Consider the following 24,349-nt stretch of genomic DNA (forward strand, 5'->3'; position numbering starts at 1 on the left):
AAGACCAAGGGGAGCATGCAAGTGGCAGCCCGTTGGGGCCAGCAAAGCTGTATTTTCCTTTTAATCAAAGCTTACCTCCAGGCAGAGGGAAAATGCGGTTTGGGGAGGAAGAGTCTGATAAACAAGGTGGGGACAGGAGTTGTCACCTTCACTAGCTGCCTGTCCACTTCCTGCCCGTAACTGCCTGCTCTGTGATTGGGCAGAGCCCACCCCAGGATAACACCCCTCTCCCAAGCTGCCTACCCATCCCCACTTCCCAGGAAGGGTAGGGGTTGGGGGTGGCCAGCAATTCGATTTTAATTTCATAGCAGAGCAGTTGATTCATGGCTCTTTGTCGCTGGCGTTGACTCCCGTAATGACTTTCCATCAAAATGAAAAGTGGAGTGACACCACTCATTATTCCTGCTGCTTGTTATCTCAGTTCTGGGGAGGGCCGCCCCCTCCCTGCTGCCTTTCAGCCGTCCTGGACAGTGAGTGATGGCCCCTATTAATCACCGACCCCGCGGACTCCGGCGGACACACGCTATCCAAAGAAGAGAGAGATAAGGCAGCATGAACTGCTCGAAGCCGCTCCTATCAATTAATGTCAGCCCATCGCTTCCCCCCAATCTTTGCCTGTTCACTTCCTTTTGGGGAGATTGGGGGCTGAAATAAGTCTAGGAATTGAAAAAGGAAACATATTGGTGTGGAATGTTGAGGTAAAACTGTCCTTGGAATATAAAGGCCTAGAGAGGCCTGAGTGGGCACCATCCTGCCCTTGGCCACTGTGGAGGCTCTCAGCCTGGGGAGCCGTTTGCATCTCTTGGTCCCTTTCCCTTTCGCCCTGAGAGAATGTCTGCTACCTCCGGCCCCACCTGTTCAGCGCTGGCTCCCTTGGCCTTCTGGTCTGCCTCTTGCAGCAGCCATCGGCTCACTGAGGCATGCTACCCCTACCCGCACTAACGTCCCTCCTCCGATCACCAGGTGGTACACAGCCTCTATTGCTTACAGGCACCGAGCTTTAGGGAGAGGCCCTGTGGATCATGTGACCGTGGCAGGCTGGGTTGGGGCCTCAAAGCTCTTGCCCTGCCCTTGCACAGGCACACCTTGCCTGCCCTCTCTGCCGGCCTGGAGCTGATCGAGGAAGTTGATGGGAGGAAGTCGCATGGCTGAGGTTCAGCCATCTTTGCAGGAAGGGAACTGGGTTTAGATAGAAGGTTTTCTCAGTAGATTTTGGCCACCTTGGTAAGCAGTGTGGTTAGAGAACTCTTCTCTCAGAGGGATTAGGCCCATTTCACTGCTTATCTGGTGAAATGAAGGCCCACCCCACCCCGAGGCTGATGTAAATGGTTTCTTAAAAGCCTTTAACTCAATAACATAGGGTTTGTTTTCCAGAACCTTTGGCCCATTTGCCTTTGACCCTGTGCTTCCTTCCTGGGTCTCACTTTCCTGAACACCCGAAGACCCTGAAGATCCTGCCTGGCTGTGTGACTGCACCGGAGGGCCACTCAGATCTGCTCCTGATTTCCCTTGGCCTCACTCTGATGGTGTTTAGATTCCTGCTCGTTTCTCTCAGAATTGCCTCAGAGGTGGTTGTGAGGACTATATGAGTTAATACACTCAGAGTTCCCAGAACTGTGCCTGGCACTTACTAAGCACTCACTGGACAAATGGGAGCTCTGACTTTTAGTTTGTGACACAATGTCGAGGCCTCTTCATCCTGGCCTAACTTGCCTTCTTGGAAGGGAGAGGTGAGAGGCTGCTTCTGGAGCTAGAAGACCATGTTCTGAGCAGTCAGGTTTCCAGGATTGCAAAAAGAAAGAAATGTTCAAGGAGAGAGGGAGGAGATGGGCCAAGATCACACCCTCAGAATCCTTAGTTTGATGTGAATTGTATTGCCAAGAGCATACTCTGCTTTTATGTTAACTTTTATGCCACCTCGTTCCAGAGAAGACTTAAGACTCACTACTCAGCTCAGACGAGTCACCCTGCTTCAGGTAAGGAAGCAGAGACACCTTCCCAGAGTCCTCTCACCTTGCTAAATCCAGCCACTGCCCAGCCCTACTCACCGTCTCTCTGTTCAGATGAAGCCTTTCTTCCTACACAGACTGTACCCTGTCCTCCCAAAGTGTGGCTCTCTTTACAGTCAACAAAAGTAGGATCCCCGTGCGCTGCAGCCCGTGATGGCTGCCCACGAACGCAGGCTAAGTGGAGGGCTGATAATGGTTCATCTGGGTTCTGTCTGCCCACAAAGGGCTTGCCAGGGAGACGTGGGGTCCTACACATCTAGAACTATTTTCCCATCGGCAGTGCAGGACATCATTCACACCGAAAATCTTCTCCTCCATCTAAAGAATCACCTGCCCCAGAGAACTGGCTAGGAGCTGAGGACCAAAGAAAAGCACATCCCAGGCCCTCAGGAACAAGAGCTAACTGTGGCTGGGGCTGTGGGATCCTGCTCCCTCATGTGCGCCTCACCTTCTTTCTCTCCCCCTCATTAATTCCCCAGCTGTTGCTTACACAGTTTTCCCCTAGAAACACAGGTCCTGTGGCTCTTCTCTGCCTTTTTATCCACATCTTCCTGTCCTGTTACTAATTTTCATTTCATCTTTTAATTGCCACTTCTTTATTTTCCTCCTTCCCTCCCCACTCCCATATACAACCGTACAAAATCTACTAACAGTCATAAGTTAGACAACAGGCAAAGCGGTGGGGTGGTGATCAGCATCTTCTCCAGAGCTGGACTGCCTGGGTCAAATCCTGTCTCTGTTCTTGCTGCCTGTGTGATCCTGGGGGGAGTCCCTGGCCCTCTCTGTGCCTCATTTGCTTCACCTGTAAGATGAGGACAAAGATACTACCTACCCCAGGGTAGGTAGCTGTGGAGTGTGTACAGCACCTGGATGGTGCCTGGCACAGTGAGACTCAGCTGTTAGCTATTGTGAGAGGGTGGTGGACTGGAAACATCCTGAAGTGAGTGTAGAAACTGTTTGGGTCGTGGTTCCCAGATATTCCAACATGTCCCAAACCAAACCATCATCCTCCCCATCCCACACTTCATCCCTCTCTGATACTTCCTATCTCCGTCTGTTCCATCCATAGGCCCCCAGTTCCTGCTGTCTCCCCTCTAATCCACCTTTTCCACGTTGCTATGGGCTTTGTTGCCCTGGTCATTCCCCTGTTTAGAAGCTCTGATGCCCCCTGAACTCTACAAATTGCTAGTGTAATAGGCCAGCCCTTGATCTTCAGACCTCCACCTGCCTTTCCAGCCTGGGTATCCACCCAAGACCCCCAACCCTCATGCCTTCCCAAAGCCCCAACCCTCTTCTTGGCCCCCTCCTAGGCTTCCTGACCCAGCTCAGATGAGACCCAACCTCCTCTCTCTGGATGTTTCCAGTCTGCTGGCAGAGTTAGCCCCTCCTTCCGCAGCAGCCTCCCGGCCTTGTGTAGATGCCCTTCGGCGAGCGCTTATCAACTGTATCACAAGGCTTTCCCCATGTAGCGCCCCAAATGGAGATGCTTAAGGCCAGGGACTGGGTCTTGCTCATTTTGTGTCCCCTTTGGAAACTCAAACTTAACTTTTCTGAACTTCAATTGTCCTAATGATCTCCAAGGCAACTTTGACCTCTAAAATACGACAATCGTGCGGCTCACAAACTAGCAAAAAGGAAGTCCTACAAAGCACTAGAACTTTGGCAGGAAAATTGAGTTTAAGCAGACTTTCAGAATGGACCAATGGTCAGACTAAAATCCCTCAACCAGCGGTCCAGTGAGAGCGCCTGCCCGGAGCATCTTCTCGGCCTCATCTCTCCTCTTTCCCTGTTTGGTTAAGGGCTCTCCTGGAGAGGAGAGGAGAGGGCTGTCATCCCATCCTCTTGGAGATCCATTGCTTTGTAAACCCGAGTCTGCTACCAAAGCTGGGTTAGCTCCCGCTTCCGGAAGGCTGCCCACATGCCTGGCTCTGCACAAGCTGTTCTGCACCCTGAGTTACCAGGCCCCAGGAGCTGCTTCCGGGCTGGAGTCCTGCCTGGCGGATCCCGGAGCCCAGCAGGAGGGTGTCAAGCCTGCTCCAGGGCTGTGGAGCCCGAGGTGCCAGCTGACTGCAGATCGGCTGTGTCCTCCAGATGCCCTTCCTCTCAGGTGAGGGGCAGGGCCTTTCCGAGTAATTTGGCCATGAGTAAACTCTTACTTACCCTGCCTGCCACCCTCCTCTCATTCCCCAGGCTTCAAAGAAAACCAGTTTGAATATTTAAACTTCTCCTGTGTGTCTAATAAAAAGTTCTGCACTATTTAACGCCCCAGCTATCCATTACTGTCGGGAGCTGCCCTCTCCCTCCCAGCCCTCCCCTCCCTCCCCCTCGCCCAAACCACGCACAGCAAAGCCATTTGTCACAGCGCTCCGCTGCAGGCTGCGCTTGGCTGTGTCTGAAAGGACACGCGGCCGCAGGGGAAGGTGGGAATGAATCAAGGCGCTATGCAAATTGCAGCTTAATCTGCAGAGAAACACCCAGGCTTTGGGGAGACGCTCATTACTTCTTTTAACTGTGATTAACGGGCAAATTAAACCCAAGCCCTTAACTCTCTCCTGGCAGAGGACTCGAACGCAGAGCCCTGGGCCACTGAGGGTGGAAAGAGGCTCCTGTCTGGAGCTGCGGCGCCCCCCACACACACCACCCCCCGCCCTGGGACTGGGACGGAGGAACATGAGTGCTGCCCCGTACCCTTCAAGTGTTTGCTGGGGCAGGAGGGAGGGGAGCCCCAAAAGAGGGGGCCAAGATCCAGCACAACTAACCCCAACATGTGGGAAGGGACGCCTCCCTGCTGTCTTTCCAGTTTCTTTCAGCCACTCAAGAAAGAACAAGGTCGTGGCCCCTGGATTTGCTGCCCTTCTTTCACCTGCCAAAAGAAAACCAGAGAATCCCTTAGGCCTCACCCACCAGGACATGCTGAGAGCGCGACCACAGTGGCTTTAGCTGCAAAATGAGTTTCTGGTCAAACCACCCAAAACGCGGGCCTGGAAAAGCATGAATAAGGAACCTCAACGTGTTCAACCCCAAAACCAACCTTGAGACCTTTTAGCCCAGGGAGTGGAGGTGGAAAGAGGCAAAGAAGCAGGAGGTGGGGGGTGGGGCGTTTTTGTGGAGTAGAGACCCTGGGCATAGCCTTGCTACGGGTCATCCAGGTTACGGGCATACGTGGTCAAAAACGCATGTTGGAGGGGATCAAAGAGCCAAAGCATCTCTCTTTGTTCTTATTCCAACTGTGGAGTGTTTGTGTGTGTGCACGTGGTAGTTCAGAACATAAAATTTACCACTTTAATCCTTTCTGAGTGTCGGATTCAGTGACATTAAGTACGTTCACAGTTCTGCACCATCCCCGCCACCTATTCCATCTGCGCCGAAGATCGAGCTATCCTGTTAGCCCTATAACCATCTCGAACAAAACAACAAGCCAGGACTGCTCTGCGGGTAGGAGAGTTCTGTCTGAAATCAAGAAAACCAGAGAACACCAGCCGGAGCGCCGGGCGGTTGAAATGGAGGCCTGGTGCTCAGGAGGCGGGTTGGGTGGAATGGAAATCCTGTCGGGACTCCCCGTTAAACGCAGGTCCCCTAAGCCTGAGTGATTAGGAGGTGAAAGATGACATACAACAGTGACAGACTGTCTGTCAACCTGACGCGGCTGAGGAGAGACACGCCCCGTATTTTATTTTGTCGTCGAGTCGATCAGTAAGTCTGTCGTCGAAACCAGGCATGACAGCTCGCTCAGCGACTCAGCTCTCTTTTCTTAACTCCCGCAGCCCAGCTCCACCATCTATTAAAACATCCCGGGCTGTCAGGGATATTAAAAGGCTCTGTCACTCCTTCTTAAAACAGTCATAAATACAATCTGGACATGAGCATTTGGGCAGGAGCCCCAGCACTGAACGGGAAGAGACGGCAGCAGGAACGCCTGCCTTTCTTGACAGCCGAGGCTTTGGTGCTGCTCCAGCAGAGCCACGCACTCATCTCCTTTTTCTCTCTAATGCAAGAATCAGGGCTCCAGCATCTGCTGAGAACTGGCATTTTCAAACAACTGTTTCTGAGCAGCGGATGTGGCCTTTGTTAGCAAGACCACAGGTCTCAGCTTATCTCTGGTGCCTGGTGCACCAGAACTGCACCTGTTCTGAATGTTGGGCTGTGCCGTCTGCTTCCCAGGCCTCCCCTGATGGTGCAGTGTGGGGAGGAAAAAAGAGGTAAGGAGAGAGCCCGAAGTTCTTCGTCCACGATGGAGTTTGCCTCCTGTCCCTCTCCCACACCGCCTGCCCCACGCAGCCTCAAGGCTGACCCACCTTGGTCAGAAGAGTCTTGTAGGGGCCAGAAGCTGACCCAAGGCTTCCCAGGTGGGTTCCCCAGAGTGCAGGCTGGGGCTTACAGTCTTGCCAACTGGAGGACCCTGGGCAACCCTGAATCCTTGAGAGACTTATGGGAACACAAATCTTTCCACCTGGGAACCTCTAGCTCCTAAAAGAGGGAGGTCATTCCTATCCACGTCTCTGATAAGAACACAAGACTTCTGGCTGCTCACCAGGAGCTGGCCCCTCTTTTCCAAAGCATGCCATTTGGGATGGAGGACATTTCTCCAGTCTGTAGCAGGGATGCTGAGGCACAGAGCCAAAGACCAGCCACAGTCCCTGGCAAATTCTGACTCCGTGCTCCATCTCTGATTGCTGGACTGGGTATTTACCAAATGCCCAGTTTGCTGAAACGTGCCAAGGCCTGCCCATGACCTTCTGGGTTGACATGAGGGCAGCACCCAGGACCCTGGCGTCTTGAGATGTCCTGCCTTCTGCCCACCCAGTGTTCAAAGACTAAAGTCACTTCCCATCCCAGTACTTTCACTGAGCTTTGGATATTTTTTTCAACTATAGACTATATTTTTTCCAGCAAAATTATGTTCTCAGCAGCCTTTTCCAAACATTTCATGTGAAGAAGTATCAGAGTTTTATCCTTTCTTTCTACAATATTTATTAAACGCCTACCTTATCCCATTGTGCAGCCCTAGAGGGCAGAACTAGGCCAGAGTTTGGAGGTAAGAGGGAGACAGGTTTCCACCTAATGTAAGGAAGCCCTTTCTGACAACCAGAGGTGCCCCACAGGGCACAGGTGAGAAAGTCACCATCACTGAGGACCTTGGGCTGACATTGGATCAGTACCTGGTGGGGACGCTGCCAAGGATGGAAGAAGGGTCAGGTGACTCTGAGAGTCAATGATTTGGGGCACTTGGTATGTCCAGAAGCTGGACAAGCCCTCGCAGCTGTTCACCAGCTGCCTTCCATGTGGCCATCTTGCAATTTAATCCCAGATGGTCGGACCCCTCACCCTTGAAGGTCACAGGGCCAGCTGCAGGGTAGTGGGTAAACCCTTCCTCGCCTTGGTAGCTCCTGGGCAGTGTCTGTGACCCAGTAGGCAGGATGTGGAGAGGAAGTGATGAGAGAGAGATGAAGCTGAGAAATCTCACCAGCAGCGGGGTTGGGATGGGCGTGGGGCTCTCCCCTCTTGCCCTCTCCCCTCTTCTCTTGCTGGCTTCCACTCCCACCCGCTCCTGCCATCTCCTCCCCTGTTTTCACCTGCCCTGCATTCTCCCTCCCTCTGCTGCTCTCTTCACATCCTCCTCCCCCTCCCCTCCCCCACAGCCTCCCTCATGTCCATGGCGATAAAAAGGGAGGTGGGGTGGGCCGTGCCCTGTATTTTGAGTCGCTCCATAATAGCCCCTTTCTCTGGAGACACAGGGGCTGCCTGTGGAACTAATCTCCCCCTGCTCATCAGCTCACAAAGGCCAGGGAAGCCCCTCCCTCAGCCCAGGCTGCCCTCAGTGACCCCGGGCCCGTTTCCGGGTGCGCTTCCAGCCCTCCGGGGCCTGCAGCTGGGCCTCTCTCACGGGATCCTGCGCACAGGCAGGGTCACCCCGGCTGACCTCCCCCGAGGACAGAGGTCAGGCCCCCTCTGGGGTCTCTGATGTGATTGGATGGGAGCTGAGGCAAGGGGAGGGGGGAGGGGTATGGGGGAGGGGACCTTCCCTTTTAATGTAAAATTAAAAGACTCCCTATGCCTTCCTGTCTGCCTGTCTCACACTGAGTCGCCTGGCCCAGGACCCTACGCCTGGGAACCTGGGCATCTTAGAAATGGCTTAAACTCCTGGCAGTGGGGCTTGGTTAAACCCGAGCCCAGATTATTAGAATCATAAAACCCTGGCATGGGTAATGGGAGAAACTGCAGGGCCGTGGGGCCTGTGGAGTCAGCCCTGGTTCTGGCTTGCATTTGCTTCCTGGGGTCTGCCTTGGGACACCTCCAGCCCTTGATATGCTCATCCACAGAGTGGGAGTGAGGAAAGACCAACCTCACGGGTATCGGAACAAGTGAGATCACATCACATGTTTCTAAGCATCGTGCCGGCTCACAGGAGGCACTCAGGGTACCAGGGCTGCGGCTGTATTAGGCAGGAAGTTCTCAGGCTTCAGGAATCCTCTACTTAGCTCAGGCCAGGGCAACCCCATCTCAGACAGTTAAAGAAGGAGACGGCACCCTTCTCCCGGCAAAGAATGTTTGAGGCAGTGTAGCAGGTGGGAACACAGAGTGGAAGGTCAGAACGGCTGGGACTCCACCGCAGCTCCACCACTTACCAGCTTCTAGACTTCACTTTCCTCATGCACAGAATGGGAGTAATAATAGCAACCACTGCTTAGGGTGATTATGAAGAGAGAATGTGTTAACACATGTAAAGCGCTCAGAAGGGAACCTGGCCCTTCGTCCAGGCTATATAAATGGTAGTTATGATTATTATTGATGTTATTATTATTGGGTCTCTGTGGACCTGATTTTCCAGATCACTGCTTATTTCAAATATTCAAAGCCTTTGTCCCTACAAGACCCCTCTCTCTTCCCTGTCACGCAGCATGTTCTGACTTGTGGCAAGGAATAATATATGATTACTCTTGCTTGGCTGATGAAAAAAACGCACATTTTGCCCATATAGACAGCAGCTCTAAACAAGGGACACAGCTAAGCCAGGAGGGAGTCATTGGCCCCTTATGAAACAAGGCCAAGTGAAAGACAGGCACTCGCAAAGGTCGAGGGGGTCTGGCGGGAGCTGCCGACAGGTCTTCTAAGCTGCCCAACTCATTACCAGAATCATTGCAGGAGATAATTTAGTGCTCTCCCTCTGTGGCCTCGTTTGCTCCTGAAGGGAAAAATAAATAAATAAACAAACCCAACCAGTCCCACCAACGCATGCTTTATGAGAAGATCACTTGCTAGTTTTTAATGGCACAGTTATTAATATAACGGCACTGGCACCTCCCCTACATCTGATCACTGGTGAATTATGGGCCTTGAGTTCTGATTGCTGCTCCCGTTACTGCCAACATTTCCACTGGGTCCTGACAGGAAGAGAGAATCGGCCTTTGACACGCAGGGAGAACTCAGAGGCTGGGGCAGTGGGGGGTGGGCTGCTACCTCAATGCCAGAGCACGAGAATTTGGGGGGCAAGGCTGAGGGGTGGCGTAGGAGGGTGAGCAAGAAGCAGCTGAGGCAGGGAAGGAAGGCGTCTGTCAGGTGTGGCGATAGAGAGCACTTGACGGAGAGTCTGGAGACCTCGCTTCAGCATCATCTCTAGTTCTAGGATCCAGCTCAACCACTAACTTTCTCACTTTCTTCACTTATAAAATAGAGATTTTTAAAAATTCTTTTTCCCTTTGCCATTTTTAAGCATTTACAATGTGCCAGGCACTGGGCTAAACACTTCACGTTAGCATTATCTCATTTAACAAATTCTCATAGCGGACGTATAAGATACTAGTTTAATCCCCATTTAGTAGATAAGGAAACGCCAGCCACCAGAAATTCAGAAGCTCATCTGAGGTCACACAGCTGGGAAGCAGGGATACTGGTTTGCAACCTGGATTTGTCTGACTCCAGGCCCCAGGCCCCTAACTGTTAGGCTACGCCACCTCCCAGGGACAGCAACACCTGTCCTACCCGGTGGGGTGGGGAGCACCAGATGCACCCACAGGAGCAAAAGGGCTCTGTCAACTGCAGAGCAGTCTAACACACGTGCTGCTGTAAACGGCTTTCCCAACAGGAGGTACAAGAGGAGGTGAAGTGGGAGGAACTGAGATTAGAGGTGGATAACCAGGGTGAGATGGCAAAAGGCAGCAGTGTCCCAAAAGGGATTGAATTTAGGAACTATCAGGCCATATCACAACCATGCTCACTGTAGAAGAACGCTGTGTAGTTATTTCATTCGACAATTGCAGATAGACAATGAAAGGGGAGAATATACTCGTGTTCTGAGTCTTCCCACTTCCATCAGGGGTGTTTTTCATTCTGGGCTTGCTGGGTCATCCTCAGAGGCTCTGAGATGAGCGGGGCTCTGGTCCAGTTGAGTTGGGCAGACACTGTTGTTTCATGCTACCCAGGACCACAGGGCTGACAGCCTTAGGAAGGTGAGACCCCAAGGAGAAGACCCCCTGAGGCTCTGGGAGTTCAGCCACAGTAGGGAGCTGACGTGAAGGCGCAGAGGCAGCCAGGGGCTGTGGAGGGTGGGGACAGACATCCACCCCCATGCCTTTCCTGGTCTGGCCCATGTTTGCTGGCCACGAGGGGCAGCCTTAGGCCAAGCCAGCTGCTTGGTATTCTGCTCAGGCCCCTGCGTCCTGCCTCCTGGCTCCCCTGCTGGCACGGCCTCCTCCCCGAGCCCAGCCAGGGCCGTGCATTATCCTCGCAAGATTGAGGACCTAATGGAGGTGATCAGCACCGGGGGGAGCCACTCCATCCAGACTTGGGAAGGAGCGCAGAGCATTGCTAGTTGGCTCCTTTGCCCACCCTGAGACTGGGGTGCACTTGAGGGGGTCCCTGGAACTGAGGAGGAGCCCCCACTACTCCCTCCAGGAGGGCTCTGGACAACTTCAGTCCAGGAGGGGACATTTCAACAATCCCTCCTCTCCACAGAATACCCTTGACATCCGGGGTCCCTGTGAGGAGACCCCAGCCGCTCCAGTTCTCTTGAAGCACTTTCTGCTTGGTCCGGGGAAGGCGTGCTCCCACCCCTACCACACCCCCTCGGCTGACTGGCAGCTGGCCAGCGCTGGAGCCAGCCCTCCATCGCCCATTGTTCCTAGGCTCTCCCCCCACGGTGGGAGGTGGGCGCTGAGCCTAGCCTCCCCAGGTCAGGAGCACAGGGCAGCCCCTCCCCTCCTGGGCTTCAAAGGCCCAGAGGACTAACTCCTGCCACTGTGGGGCCTCCCTGTGGGAGCCATGAGGGGGGCAGCTGTCCCCAAAGCAGCATTCAGCAGCTCCCTGGGAGTGAGCAGGGCAGGCCAGGGAGGTGATCCCGTGCATGTAGGAGGTCAAATGAGGGGAGGTCCCGCAGCAGAAGGCCTGGGAAAGCCTGGGGTTGGGTGAGAGGCAGCAAAGGTGATAGCAATAATGAAAGCAGTCCTGCCACTACCCAGAGCAGCTAATACTGAACACACACAGGGGACCAGGTGCTGTGTCTTCTACTCATCACGTCAGGTCCTCCTTGTGGGAGCTAGGTACTGCTGGAGCTACATTGCACAGATGGAGAAAATCAGGCCCAGAGAGGTTAAGGAACTTACCCGGGCTCACACAGAGAGGACACGAACAGGATTTGGAGCCACATTATTTGACTTTGGAACCTTGCTTGTAACCACAGTGCTGGGGCCACTGTAAGAGGCAGCTGAGAGGGAAAACGGCACAGTCACAGTCACATATCTCCAAAACATTCACATGACTGCACACCTAGCGGCAAAAGATGTGTTTCTTGCCAAAGAGCATCCAGGGATTCAAGAGGCAATTTTTTTCCCTGAGCCCACATATGTAAGGATTTTTTCCCCTCTCCTTCCAGCCCTTCTTCCCCTGCTAAGCTTCTTTACTCCTCTTCCTCCCAGGCTAATAGTGTCTCCTCCGCCATCTGCTCCCAAGATGGCCGACACTGCCCACCTTGCTTCCCTGGGGATGGATGGGTCCAGGACCCCTCCCTCCCCCAGGTGCTGTAATTTGAGGGGCTGCCCAACTGGAATGGACCCAGGGCCTCCCCAGGCTGCCCTCCCACCACTGTGAGCTGGCTGACCTCTGCCCTCTGCCCTCTTGTGCCATTAACCCTGTCACCTGCTGGACATCAGCCCCGGGGCCCAGTCTGTCATCCGTGGCCAAAGATGGATGGGGGCGGCTGGGAAGCATAAGCGACGACCCCTTAATGAGATCTGGCGGGGGAGGGCCGGCTTCTATTAGGCAGCAGCAGGGCCAGGTTGGCGATAAGGGCCCTTGTTGAATATGACCCATTTTCCTTCTGCGGAGGGGAAGACAGTGGAGTGAGAAGCTGCAGGACAGGCTTGGGGCCACTGGATTCTGTGGCCACCTCCCGCTACCTCCTCCCACCCTTCCTCCGCTTCACTGGTAACCAGACTGGAGCAGGGAGAGATGGGCAGAGGCTGGGGCAAAAAGATGACCCCCTCACCTCTCATTCCTTCTCCTTGGCACTGTGACCCCAGCTCCTCGGGAAGAAACACAGACACAAAGAAACAGAAGAGCAGCTGCCTGGCCGGGGCAGCCCCAGGGCAGTCCTGGGGGACTCCATGGCTCCTCTTCCTGTGCAGAGAAATCGCAGGAAGGGAGCCTTTGTGGGGTATTGTCTATAGAGTGGGGAGTATCCTCAGAAGTGCAAGGAAAGGGTCCTTTTGAAGCAGGTAAAAGAACAGGGCATGGGATGGGGGCATTATTGGGTGGTCTCCTACACATTTTCCCTTTAATGATGCACGGAATATTAAAAGAAGGAGATGCTGGAAAGCATCAATTCTTTTTTTTTTTTTTTTTTAAAGATTTTATTTTTTTCCTTTTTCTCCCCAAAGCCCCCCGGTACATAGTTGTATATTCTTCATAGTTGTATATTCTTCGTTGTGGGTCCTTCTAGTTGTGGCATGTGGGATGCTGCCTCAGTGTGGTTTGATGAGCAGTGGCATGTCCGCACCCAGGATTCGAACCAACGAAACACTGGGCCGCCTGCAGCAGAGAACAAGAACTTAACCACTCAGCCACAGGGCCAGCCCCTAGAAAGCATCAATTCTAACCTTTCATTGTACTGACGCCTAGAGAGGAGAAGGGACCCACCCAAATTAATAGCAGGGCCTGAGCTAGAATCCAGGGTTCTAGAAGGTCAAGTCCTGTACTCAGCATCCCACCACACTCCCTCCTTGCTTCTTACCCAGGAAGAAAATATAACAGCTGCTAAAATCATCACTCCTGGACTTAGCTGAAAGGGCTTGTTCTTCCCCAGTCCCATCCCACCCCCTCCTCCCACGCCATGTCCGTCCCCACCCCCAACAATACACAACACGCTGCCCCAGGGCTTTTAGTAGGTTTGGGTGATAGACTGACTTGGGGAAAGGGGGGTGAGGATGCTCCCTGTTTCATCCTAGGAGAGAATGGGGAATAATTCACTCCCTGAGGACGTGAATGAGGATGGTTGAAAATAGGGCTCTTTGAGTTTGAGGCTTTGATATTGAGAGGTCTTTGCCCCCATGAAGAGTAAGGAGAAGGACCAAGTGGATACCCAGCAAAGGGCGGCTGTAAGACCCTCAGGCCTTTATTCTGACGTCCACGGCCAGTCCATCCCCAGAGCCGCTGCCTCAGTGCCGCCTGCAATGAGTTCTGGTTCCCCTCCCAGCTGCCTTGTACAGGATTTGTAGTGCAGCATCGGCATCAGGAGGTTTGGGGTCAGGAGGCTTGGATTCTGGTCCTGGTTAGCTGTGTGACCCTCAGCAATTCTTTTAATCTTTCTGGGCCTCATTTGCCTCGTCTTTAAAAAGGAGTGCTAGACAACCGCCTTCACATTTCTTCTAAATAGAAGGACCAGAACTAGTGCCGGGACTTGCTGACTTACGCGGCTCCCAAGAGCTCGTTGTGTGCATTTCCCCACTTTGCACTGCGGGACTTCCGGTTAGGAACTTGAAATGGGCTTTGGTGGGAGTATTGACACCATGGAAAGTGGCAAATGCTAGAAATCGGGGCTTCTCCACCACCACCCCAGTGAGAGCCGGCTGTTAAACTTTAACCAGCACATGACTGACAAGAATTCTGACGTCTTACATAAAACAGAGAAAAGCAGAATTGCTTTGGTTGAAGCAGGAGTGCCCTCTCCCCACCAAGCTCTGCCCAAACCCAGGACTTGAAAACTGCCATATCAGAAGAAGGCTGAGATTCATTCCAGCTCGAAATTCTGTGAGTCGAAGTAATGGGCCACCGAGAGGTGACGCAGGAGGGAGAAGGAAGAACAATAAAGGGGCTTGGGTTTTACGACTGTTTTTGGCTAATCAAGACTTGGTGGTGTGGACAAATCGGCTTTGACGAGTCAGGAAGCAACTCTGGGAGTCGCTGATGCTATAGGTCCCAAGGCCTTTTGGTGGCCTCTGGAGCAGTCTCACAGCAGACGGTCTCTCGCTGGGAGGCAGGAGGGTGAAACTGCTTTGGGAGAGGGCATGTCACCCATCTCCTCGCTTGGCCTCTCCTCCCCACAACTGTCCCCCTGACCTCCTGGGTGAAAGGAAGTGATGTACCACTTGGGTCCCTTCAGGTAGAGAGAGAGCTGGAGCCATCTGGGGAAAGCCCAATGGGCTTCATCAGTGTCTGGTGGGGATGATGCCACCCAGGAGAGCCGGAGACCAGAATTCAAACGCAGCGCTTGATCCTTAGCTCCAGCAGTCCCTGACTGTGACAATCTTTATATTTCAGTATCATTTTGTGGGAGGAAGCTGCTAAGACAGGGTTAACATCATATTCATCATTTGGTCTTTTCGATGGGGCAAGCAGAGGGTAGTCACCAAGGACCATAACCTCATTCAGCTTGTGGTGAAAGGGCCCCCTGGACAAGCAGCTTTCACTTCTACCTTCGCCCAGGTTCTGGGAAGAACACAGAGGTCAATATTCCCAAAGCTTGCTTCCTTCCAGGCCTATTAGAATCAGCTGGACTGATTTGTTCCTGCAGGGGTGGCAGGTGGTGGTGGAGGTAGGGGCTTGGGGGTATGGCCAGCAAGCAAAAGAAAAGAGAAACAAATGTTTGTAGCTGAAAGAGAACTGGCCTTTAATCTAGTGGTTTTTAACTCTGCCAGTCATCAGAATAACCTGGGAAGATTTAGAAAATACAATTTCTTGCCCCTGCCCCTAGACTCACTGATTTAAACATCTCCAGTGGGGGAGGGAGGGGTTCTGGTGTCTGGGTGCCACTAAATTCACCCTCCTGGCTGCCCTCCATGGGGATGGAGGGCAACAATCAGTGCTGACCGTCAATTAGACTTTGTCCTCGTTCTATTTCCAAAAGAGATTTCTTATTCTCCCTTAGCAAATATAGAAAGATTTTAAAAAGTTCTTCCCTACAGCCAACCTAACTCTCAGCTGCATTTCTAGCCCTCTCGTCTGTGTAATAACCTTACTGATGACTTTCAGAGTTTGCCTGCCTGCTGAATGTTCTGGGTTTATTTCTTCATTCCACAAAAATATCAGGTCCTAGGTTCGGTGCTGGGGAGACAGCAGGTAAACAAAATGGACACAATCCTTGGCCTTTGAGCTTACAGCCTTGTGAGGGTTAGAATTAAACTAGCAACGTTGGGATGTTGGGAGAGGGGAGATGTCGGGATAGGGAAGATGGAGTGAGGGATAGTGTCCTGAAGAAATGAGGGCAAGGCTGTGGTCTCACCGGGAAGGGAGATGGGAGGCGGGGAGCACAGTTCCTGGCAGAGAGAACAGCATGTGCAGAGCTGAAGGTAAACAGTAGAGGCGGCCTCGATGAACCGAGTGAAAATCCATACAGCTGGGCATTGTGCCTCCTGAACCTTTCTGTCATTTCTATGGCGCTTCCCAGAAACCCCTCTAAGCTCCTCCATGACTCTCTGGGCTCCATGAAGCCCAGAGCGAGACAAAGAACTTTTGTCTGATCAGCTGAGCTATAATGAGAGAATGACCCCAGGTTCCTTATTTATGCATCCAGCACGGAGCTGGCTTTTGTAAGAGCAGCGCGGTATTACTGACTCACAGTCAGCCATGCATTTTACAATAATCCCACAATGTCTGTCTTGGATTTTATTTCTGTCTAACTTCCCTTTCAGCTTTCTTTTTAAAAGCTTTGCCTCTTTGCTCTCTTTTTACTTCTCTCTTTCTTTGAAGTGGAACATGTCAAGAATATGTGGGTTTCGGGGAAATCTGCCATCCCAAGGGTCCTCCTGCAATGAAATGCAGGTCAAACTGAGCTTTGGAGTTGCAAGCTGATTAGTCTAAATGCCTACATCTTTGAGAGCCTATCCAATCTGCCCATCCAGGCTGCCGATCCCGTCCTGTCTTATTTGCTGCTGGGGCGTGGGGGGAAGGTGAGGATGGGCGCGCAGAGTCAGCGCCAGACAGTGATGTGCCAGGCAGAACAGAATCTCTGCACAGTGGCTCCTGGAAGGGAGGGCAGAGGGGAGGGGGCAGATGCTGAGAGGCTCATGGGAGCCATGCCAACAGATGGGTCCGCCTGGGTCCCTGACTAAACCAACTAACCCTTCCCAAGCCGATCAGTGTGCGGGGCCCATTATTCTTCCCTGGGATCCCAAGTGAAGCAATAGGGGCCATGTAGGAATTCACTGGTCAATGCTAGTTTGGTGGGTGGGAGTGAGAAGGTCAGGAAGGGGCAGGCATGGGGGTGGGTTTGCTTGGACGAGCCCGGGGGAGCTGAGCCAGCCCAGGCAGAGAAAAAGGTTGCTTTGGCATTCTCCTGCAGTTACCAGACCTCCCCGCCTACCAGGCTGCTGGTGTGCTGCAGACCCAGCCCCCTCCCCAAAGAGCCCCCGAGAGGGGCCAGGAGTGGGGGGAAGGCCACCCGTGGCCTTGTGAGGCTGAAGCACAAGCTCCTTCCTCAGCTGCCAGGGAAGAATTTAATTACCAATTAAAGCCCCCTCCATCTGTTTCGGGCCTGCCAGAGAGCTCTCTCTACCCTTTAATTACATCTCTGACAACAATTTAACTCAATTAGCTGGTAAACACAGCAGAATGCAGGCAACCCAGGGCACCCTCTTGTCCCTGCCATCTGTCTGTCCGTCTTATGCTTTCCCCACTCGCTCTCAGTCTGTCTGTCCTGCCTCTCATTTTGACCACCCTTCCTCACTTTTCTCTTTTCCTTCTGCCCATCTTCCCCAGACCTCTTGTCTGTCTCACATCAGCTGGGTTTTCTCCCTGATCTTTGTCATTCGTCTTCCTTTCCCATCTGCTGTCTGTCCAGCCCTTTCTCCTGTTCCGTCTCACTCCATCCATTCCAACTTTCCTTCTCTGGAGGCCAGTCTCCAGTGAGCCCTCCTTTTCCTTTCTTTCTCCCAGTCTTCTTTCTCCTTCTCTGCATCCCTCCTGCATTTAACCAAATCTATCCCTTTCAACATCTCTTCTTTGAGTCTCCTTTCTGGTTTGTTTCTCTAACCTTTACCATCTCCTTTTGTTTCGTCCACTGAGCACAGACCGATGTGAGCCCAAGGGGTAAGAGCTGCCAGGTTTTGAGCACTTACTTTGCCCGTCACTGCCTAAGAGCTTTATGTATATTATTTTGTGGAATCTTTACAAAAATTCTGTGAAGTAGGTATAATTATCCCCATTTTACAAGTGGAGTAATTGATGCTCTGAGAGATTTTGCAACTTGCCCAAGGTCACAGAGCTTGCAACAGATAGAAGTGGGATTCAAACCAAGTCTGTTTACTCCAACACTAAGAGACATGGGCCCTGTGAGGGGAGCAGCTTTGTGGATGCCAGAGAGGGCCTGAATATTTGGGGAAAGGCTCTGTGTTGCTGAGATGAAGGGTAAGCAATAGGTTCCCCGTTAACACAGGGTGAAAAATGAAAGATGATTTCTGAGAGTCTAACCTCACTATTTCTGCTGGAGGGAACCTTCCAGATTCTAGTTTGCCACAGTGTTGAAGAAGTTTCTTAGTCCCCTGAGAAAGTAAAAAATTTCTATGACCCCAAGGAGTAGGAGAGAAGGAAAGAGAGAAACAAGTAGGCTATAATTATCCTAGCAACCCTCTCCTGGAATGAGGCGGGGGGAAGGGCGGTAGAGAAGGGCAGCCTGATCCGTCTTGTGGACAGGCAGGGACATGATGGAGACCCCAGGTCAGCCAGGTAGTCACATGGCTGCGGCTTAGGCAGACCCCAACCAGATAAAACTCATCTGCTTTCTTCCCCGGTCCTTCCTCAGCTCACTAATCAGTCTTCCTGTGATTAAAACAGAAAAGAATTGCGGGGAGACCATCGCAGAGAAGAGGAGCCTATTTCTTATCTCTGTTTTCCTTTGATTTTAAGATTTGCTGTCCGTCCTCCGGGGTTAGTTTCATTTGGGGTTTAGAACTCACACACCTTTACCCGGCTTTCTGCCACCTTCAGCAGGAGTGCTGGGATCCCAAACAAATTCCTCGAATGCAGTAAGTGTGCTCTGAGAGCAAATGCCAAATGTGGGTTAGAGTCAGTCTAGGTGGGGAGACTGGTCTATCACCTAGACTTTTCATCGTTACAAACCGCTCGAGGGAAGTCTCGTTCTGCAGCAGATACGGAAAGTTCTGGGCAGAGGCAACCAAGGGGCAGATGGGAGACTGGAATAGAAGCAGGGCCAGAGAAGCAGAGGGAACTCAAAATGAGGAGGCTCCTCGTCAGGCTTCCCAAGCCTCAGACAAGCAGTGGGTTTGTGGGCGGTTTTTGTAAACATGATATAATAGAGACCATGGAGTAATGAGGTTGGTGGGTTGTTTTTTCTAAACAGACACATGATTGCCTAGAATTTCAGAGTTCAAGGGGCCAGAGAGGTTTAGCTAACCCAGGGCCCTTCCTGCTGCAAGAATTCTTATTACAGTAGCCCTGATAATATCCTCCTTTGAATACTTCCAGTGACAGGGAACTCACTACCCTACTAGGTAACTCCTTTCTATTTTCAGACTTTTTTTTTCTCTGGGGAAGATTGGCCATGAGCTAACATCTCTGCCCATCTTCCTCTACTTTATATGTGGGACACCTGCCACAGCATGGCTTGACAAGCAGTGCCAGGTCCACACCTGGGATCCAAACCAGCAAACCCAGGGCCACTGAAGCAGAATGTGCAAACCTAACTGCTGCACCACTGGGCTGGCTCCTGCAAGACTGTTTTTTAAGGAGAAAGGATATGGAATTTTATTTTATTTTATGTATTTATCTATTTGTTTTGCAGGGAAAGATTCACCCTGAGTTAATATCTGTTGCCAATCTTCCTCTTTGTTTTTTCCTCCCCAGTGCCTGCTCGTATGTTCTAGCTGTAAGTCCTAGTTCTTCTGTGTGAGCTGCCACCACAACATGGCACCTGACAGATGGGTGGCGTGGTTCTGCTACCCGGTAAGGAACCCCGGGCCACTGAAGCAGTGAGAGGGCCGAACTTTAACCTCTAGGCCATCAGGGCTGGCTCCAGACTGTTTTAACGTTCAGAAAATTATTTCTCCCTACAGTTCCCATCCTTCTGTCCTATTTTCACCTCGTGAAGCGATGGAGAATGTGTAAACATTCCTCCCCAGTTCAGATGCGAATCCAATGTCTAGAAGCCAGCCAACAGGAACACTTCAGAGGTTCAACATCCCTCATTCCTTCAGCTATTCCTGAAATGCTCTCTTTTCAGAATCTCACTGTTCTCTTTCTCTGAACGCCTTTTCATTAGCAATGCCTTTCTTTATAAATACTGCCCCAGGCCCAAACAGAATGCTCCACATTAAGTTCAGTGGGCACAGAGCAGAGAAGGACTATTACCTCCCTTGTTCTGGAGATTGTATTTTCATTAATGCATCTCAGAATCTAAAATTTTTCATGGCAACCACAGATCTTAGTAGATTCCATATCCTACCAGCATGTTGAGGCTGCCGTCAACTGGACTTATTTGTTTTGGTATATGCCACCCTTAGGCCATGTCGTCCTCATCCCTATTGAGTTGATACTTTTCGTGATAAACATAAAACATATCATTTAACCCTTTTAAACTTCATCTCACTTAATTCAATTTAACACTGATGGAGCATTATTATGTTCCACTGAGTTTGATTTGGGCCAATGTTCCCTTCCTACCGAGGTCTTAGATCCTGAGCCTGTCACCCAAAATGTTACCCAGCTCCGCATCAGCCACAGATGACGGGCTTGTCGGCCATGTCTCCATCCGATCCCCCGAAAGTGTTAAAGACTGTCGTGCCTCCTGAGAGAGGGTTATTTTGAAGGATATGAAGACATATTTTCAATGTCTAAATGAATCTCTCTCCTTCAAATAGAGGCTATAGTTGGTTTTTTGATAACTTTTAATTTTGATAAATTTCAGACACAGAAGAATATCAAAAATAGTACAAAGAATTCCCACATGCCCTTTACCCAGATTCATCACTGTTTACACCTACCTCCGTTTGCTTTATCCTTGTCTATCCACATGTTTACATATGCATATTTTTTCTGAGCTTTTTGAGAGTAAGCTGGAGACATCATGTCCCTTTACCCCGAAATACTTTAGTATGTATTTCCTAGGAACAAAAGCATTCTCTTATACAAACAACCTCAGTATAATTATCAAAATCCAGAAATTTAACATTGTGGCAAGACTACTATGTAATTCACAGTTTATATTCCAATTCCATCAACTTTCCCAGTAATGTCCTTTATAGCTATTCCCGCCCCCACCTCCCTCCACCCCCAGTCCAGGATCACACATGGCATTCAGTTGTCATGCTCTTTGGCAGGAAGCTATGGTTTTATTTCAACACTTTGCTAAAAGCAGTTTGGAAACTTTTTTGAAAAATGCCAACCTAAGAAAAACAAACCATCGCACCTTCCAAGGATGAAGATCTGGTACCTCTGAGGACAGCAAAATAAATGTGCCGCAGACTCTGAAGGTAACTCCCATGAAGCCTTCACAAATGTTTTAAGCCACAGAAGCATCTGGAACAAGTGCAGCTGCCTGGTCAGATGACTTTGGAGGGAACAGCCTCAGAGAGAGGACTGACTCCTAGGGCATTTGCTTATAAATTTGCCTCATTCCTTGACAGTCAAACTGCACACTATCTTAGGGTTTCAGCTCCTGGAGAACAGGGCCTATATGATAGGCACATTCTTCTTGGCTCATTTGTTAAAGTATTGGGCTGCTGGAGCTGAGGCCCAGGTTTAGCCCCCAAAAAGGGCTATTTATACTGCCATAAGATGAACTCTTAACCTCTAAGGTCAGTCATGAGGGAGGTAGGTGGGCAAATGAAGATGTGCAGGATAATCAATTCCTAACAACTCAAAACATGTGTCAGACTGATGGCGGATGGATAACGTTGACTTCCCACCATACTCATCCATAATGGACACCCAATAAATAGGAAAGCACATCCACAAGCGCATGGCAGCAGGCTGTACAGTGACCTGCTAAATTAAGGCAACCTGCACTCCCACCAGAACTCAAGGTAATGAGGACCAAACAATGGTGCTGTCGATTTCCTCCCCGCACCCAGGTTCAAAGCCTTAGAATTTAGTGCTTAATCGCTCTCCTCCCTCTCTTCCTAACACCCTGTCAGTCACCAAACTTTTTCACCTTTCTCACATTTATTCCATCCTGTCCATTCTGGTCCAGGTCATACTATACTGGTTCCCTGGTCTCCAGTCTCTCTCCTATATATATATATCCCCAAATGTCTGGGTTAAATACTCTCCTCAAGTTTCCATTTTAGATCCAGCCAGGCTCACTCATCCATGAGAAGCCATCTTCTTGGCCTTTGCTGTTGTGGTCCATTCCCCTCTCCACTCCACTTCACGCCTCGCTTCCTTAGACACCTGGTCTCCACGGCTCCTTTTGGGGTGACCCGTAGCTTCAAGTCCTGCAACCCTTCCCTCCGAGCTGAGTGTTGAAAGCATTTGGCATCTATACTATTTATTTGGCACTTGGCATATGACTTCTTAGATGATTTGTAATTTTAATGCATCCACTCTTTCTCATAAGAAAGACTGTAAATGCTTCAAGAGCAGATGTTGTGTTTCTCTCTCTTCCCGTCTTATATTTAACGTAATGTCATTTATATAGTTGGAGCACAACGCATGTTCAGTGCTAGTGATCAAGAAGTTTGTTTGAAAAGGGTCTATAACCAAATACGAGCCAACATGTATTGAGCACATAATAACCATCAGACACAGTGCTCTATACTTTCTGTGGATTATCTCATTTATCCCTTCCACAACCCAGTGATCTGGGGACAATTATAATCCCCATTTTACTGATGAGGAAACTGAGGCTCAGAGAAACTAAGCAATTTGCCCCTGGTCATCCAGATAGTGAGTGGAAAAACCAGGATTCAGAGCGCTGGATTTAACCACCGTGCTACGGCCACGAAGGGAATGCTCCCCCTACCCCGAGACTCTAAAGAATAATAATTGTGATGCTGATGATAAGGAATAAGAATCTTCCAAGGAAAGTGGGGCTCTGATGTGCTCCAGCAGCTTTTTGAGGGTTTAATAACCTCACTCTTGCAAAGCTCTTTGGAAATGCACATTCAATCCATTCTTGAACGAGAAGATAAAATCAGCTGCAAAGTCACTTTAGAATTTGGCCCAGTCTTTGAAAGCTACTCTCTTCTTCTTCTTCTTTTTTTTTTTTTTAAGATTTTATTTTTTCTTTTTCTCCCAAAGCCCCCCAGTATCTACTTGTGTATTTTTAGTTGTGGGTCCTTCCAGCTGTGGCATGTGGGACGCCACCTCAGCATGGCTTGATGAGTGGTGCCGTGTCCCCAGGATGCAAACCAGTGAAACCCTGGGTGGCTAAACCAGAGCACGGGAACTTAGCCACTCCGCCAGGGGCGGCCCCTACTCTCTTCTTTTTATTTTGTGTTTTGGCAAGGGAGAGTAACGAGGAAGCTTCTGACCTCACAACGGTCTGAGTTGACAGACCCTCTCCTGGGTTCTGAATCCAGGCCCAGCCAGAAGTTTGTAATTTTCAGCTTTTAGCCCACATTTCTAGTGGGCTGGGGCTGAGGAGGATTTGGTAAGGAGGGCAGAAAAGGAGTAGAGTTGTGTTTTCTCATAATTCAGGTCAAGGTTGGGGTTCCAACGGACTCTCAGTTCCCCCATGATTGCAGAAAAGAAGAGACAGAAACCAGGAAGCGATACATGCGTTCAGAGGTGTTCACAGAAGACAGCTCAGCAAGGCGGACCTATCACAGCCAGCTGATGTCGCTAAGAGAGGAGGGGAAGATGGAGGAAAGAAACAATGGAAGAAGAGACAAAGAGAAAGGAGGGAAGATGGAGCAAAACGTGGAGATGGGAAATATGGCAGAGAGGAGGAGAGCGAAGAAAAGAGAACAGTGGAAAAAAGAAAGAAAGAGGGAGAATTTGAAGTCATGGTCTTTTCCCCACCTCCCTTCTCCCATCCCTAACTCCGCGGGTGAGAGCTTCTGGGCCCTCCCTGTAACCCGAAGGGGACATATACCCTCACCCTCCGACCTCCGGTGCTGGCTCCGGGGCCCAGAGGTGGCAAACAGGGAGGCTTGTAAACAGTTTGTGCAATTTTCCTCCGGTTTCCCCAGGAATTGCCCGTTTTCTGGGGCTATTCGTTTCCTTGCAGCCCTCTGGGAGTTCCCTCTCCACAGACCCCAGCCAGCCTCTAGCGGCCCCCCTCTCCTCCATTCCCCCCAGCTCTCCGGAGGGGCTCGCATCTCCCTGATGCGCTCCGGTCTCTGTCTGAGCCATCCATCAAGGGTGGCAGGCTGAGGGAAACATGAAAAAGAGCCTATTTGGCTATTAACATCCCCTCCCGCTTTGTTGTCTCTCTCCTCCCCACTCCCCTTCCAGCCCCCCACCCCACCCCTCCCTTTCCCCTTTTGCGGGAGACAAAACCAGACTGACAAGCTGAAGACTCAAACATTAATCAAACTGCGCTCCGGAACAACCTTTCCCTCGCATTAATAAATACATTTGCGGCCCCTCATTGGACAGTTGGCCTAATTTGTTTCTCTTTTGCGGGGTGGGGGGAGCAGCCGCGCCCGCGCCCCCGGCTCCCAGCAGCCCGGTGCAAAGCAGATGTTCCGCCGCGGACGCCGAGCTGCGCCGAGCCGCGCGCCCCGGAGGCCGCGGTTGCCATGGCGACGGCCGGGCCGCCTGCTGTCGCTGAGCACGCTGTCTCGCCCGCTCAGTGATTACCTCCATCTCGGCAGCGTTCGCCATACGGCCGGGATTCTAATCAGATCCCCTCCCCCCTCCCTCCTGGCGGCCTAGACGAGCCCACCCTCCTCTGCCCAGCCCACTACCCCCTCCAGCTCCCACATCCTTGGGACTCATTAAGAGCTGCCGGT

At 51.2% G+C, this 24,349-nt stretch overlaps 1 long non-coding RNA gene across 1 annotated transcript; it reads left to right on the forward strand.

The window, feature by feature from the left end:
- The first annotated feature begins 14,124 nt into the window (after positions 1–14,124).
- Positions 14,125–23,985, forward strand: LOC138916141 (uncharacterized). The gene is made up of 3 exons (XR_011422921.1): positions 14,125–14,249; positions 19,299–19,397; positions 23,091–23,985. It is a non-coding gene; the product is annotated as an uncharacterized lncRNA (long non-coding RNA).
- Positions 23,986–24,349: the final 364 nt, after the last annotated feature.

The sequence above is a fragment of the Equus caballus genome, chromosome 11 (genome assembly GCF_041296265.1).
Source record: "Equus caballus isolate H_3958 breed thoroughbred chromosome 11, TB-T2T, whole genome shotgun sequence".
NCBI classification, from domain to species: Eukaryota; Metazoa; Chordata; class Mammalia; order Perissodactyla; family Equidae; genus Equus; species Equus caballus.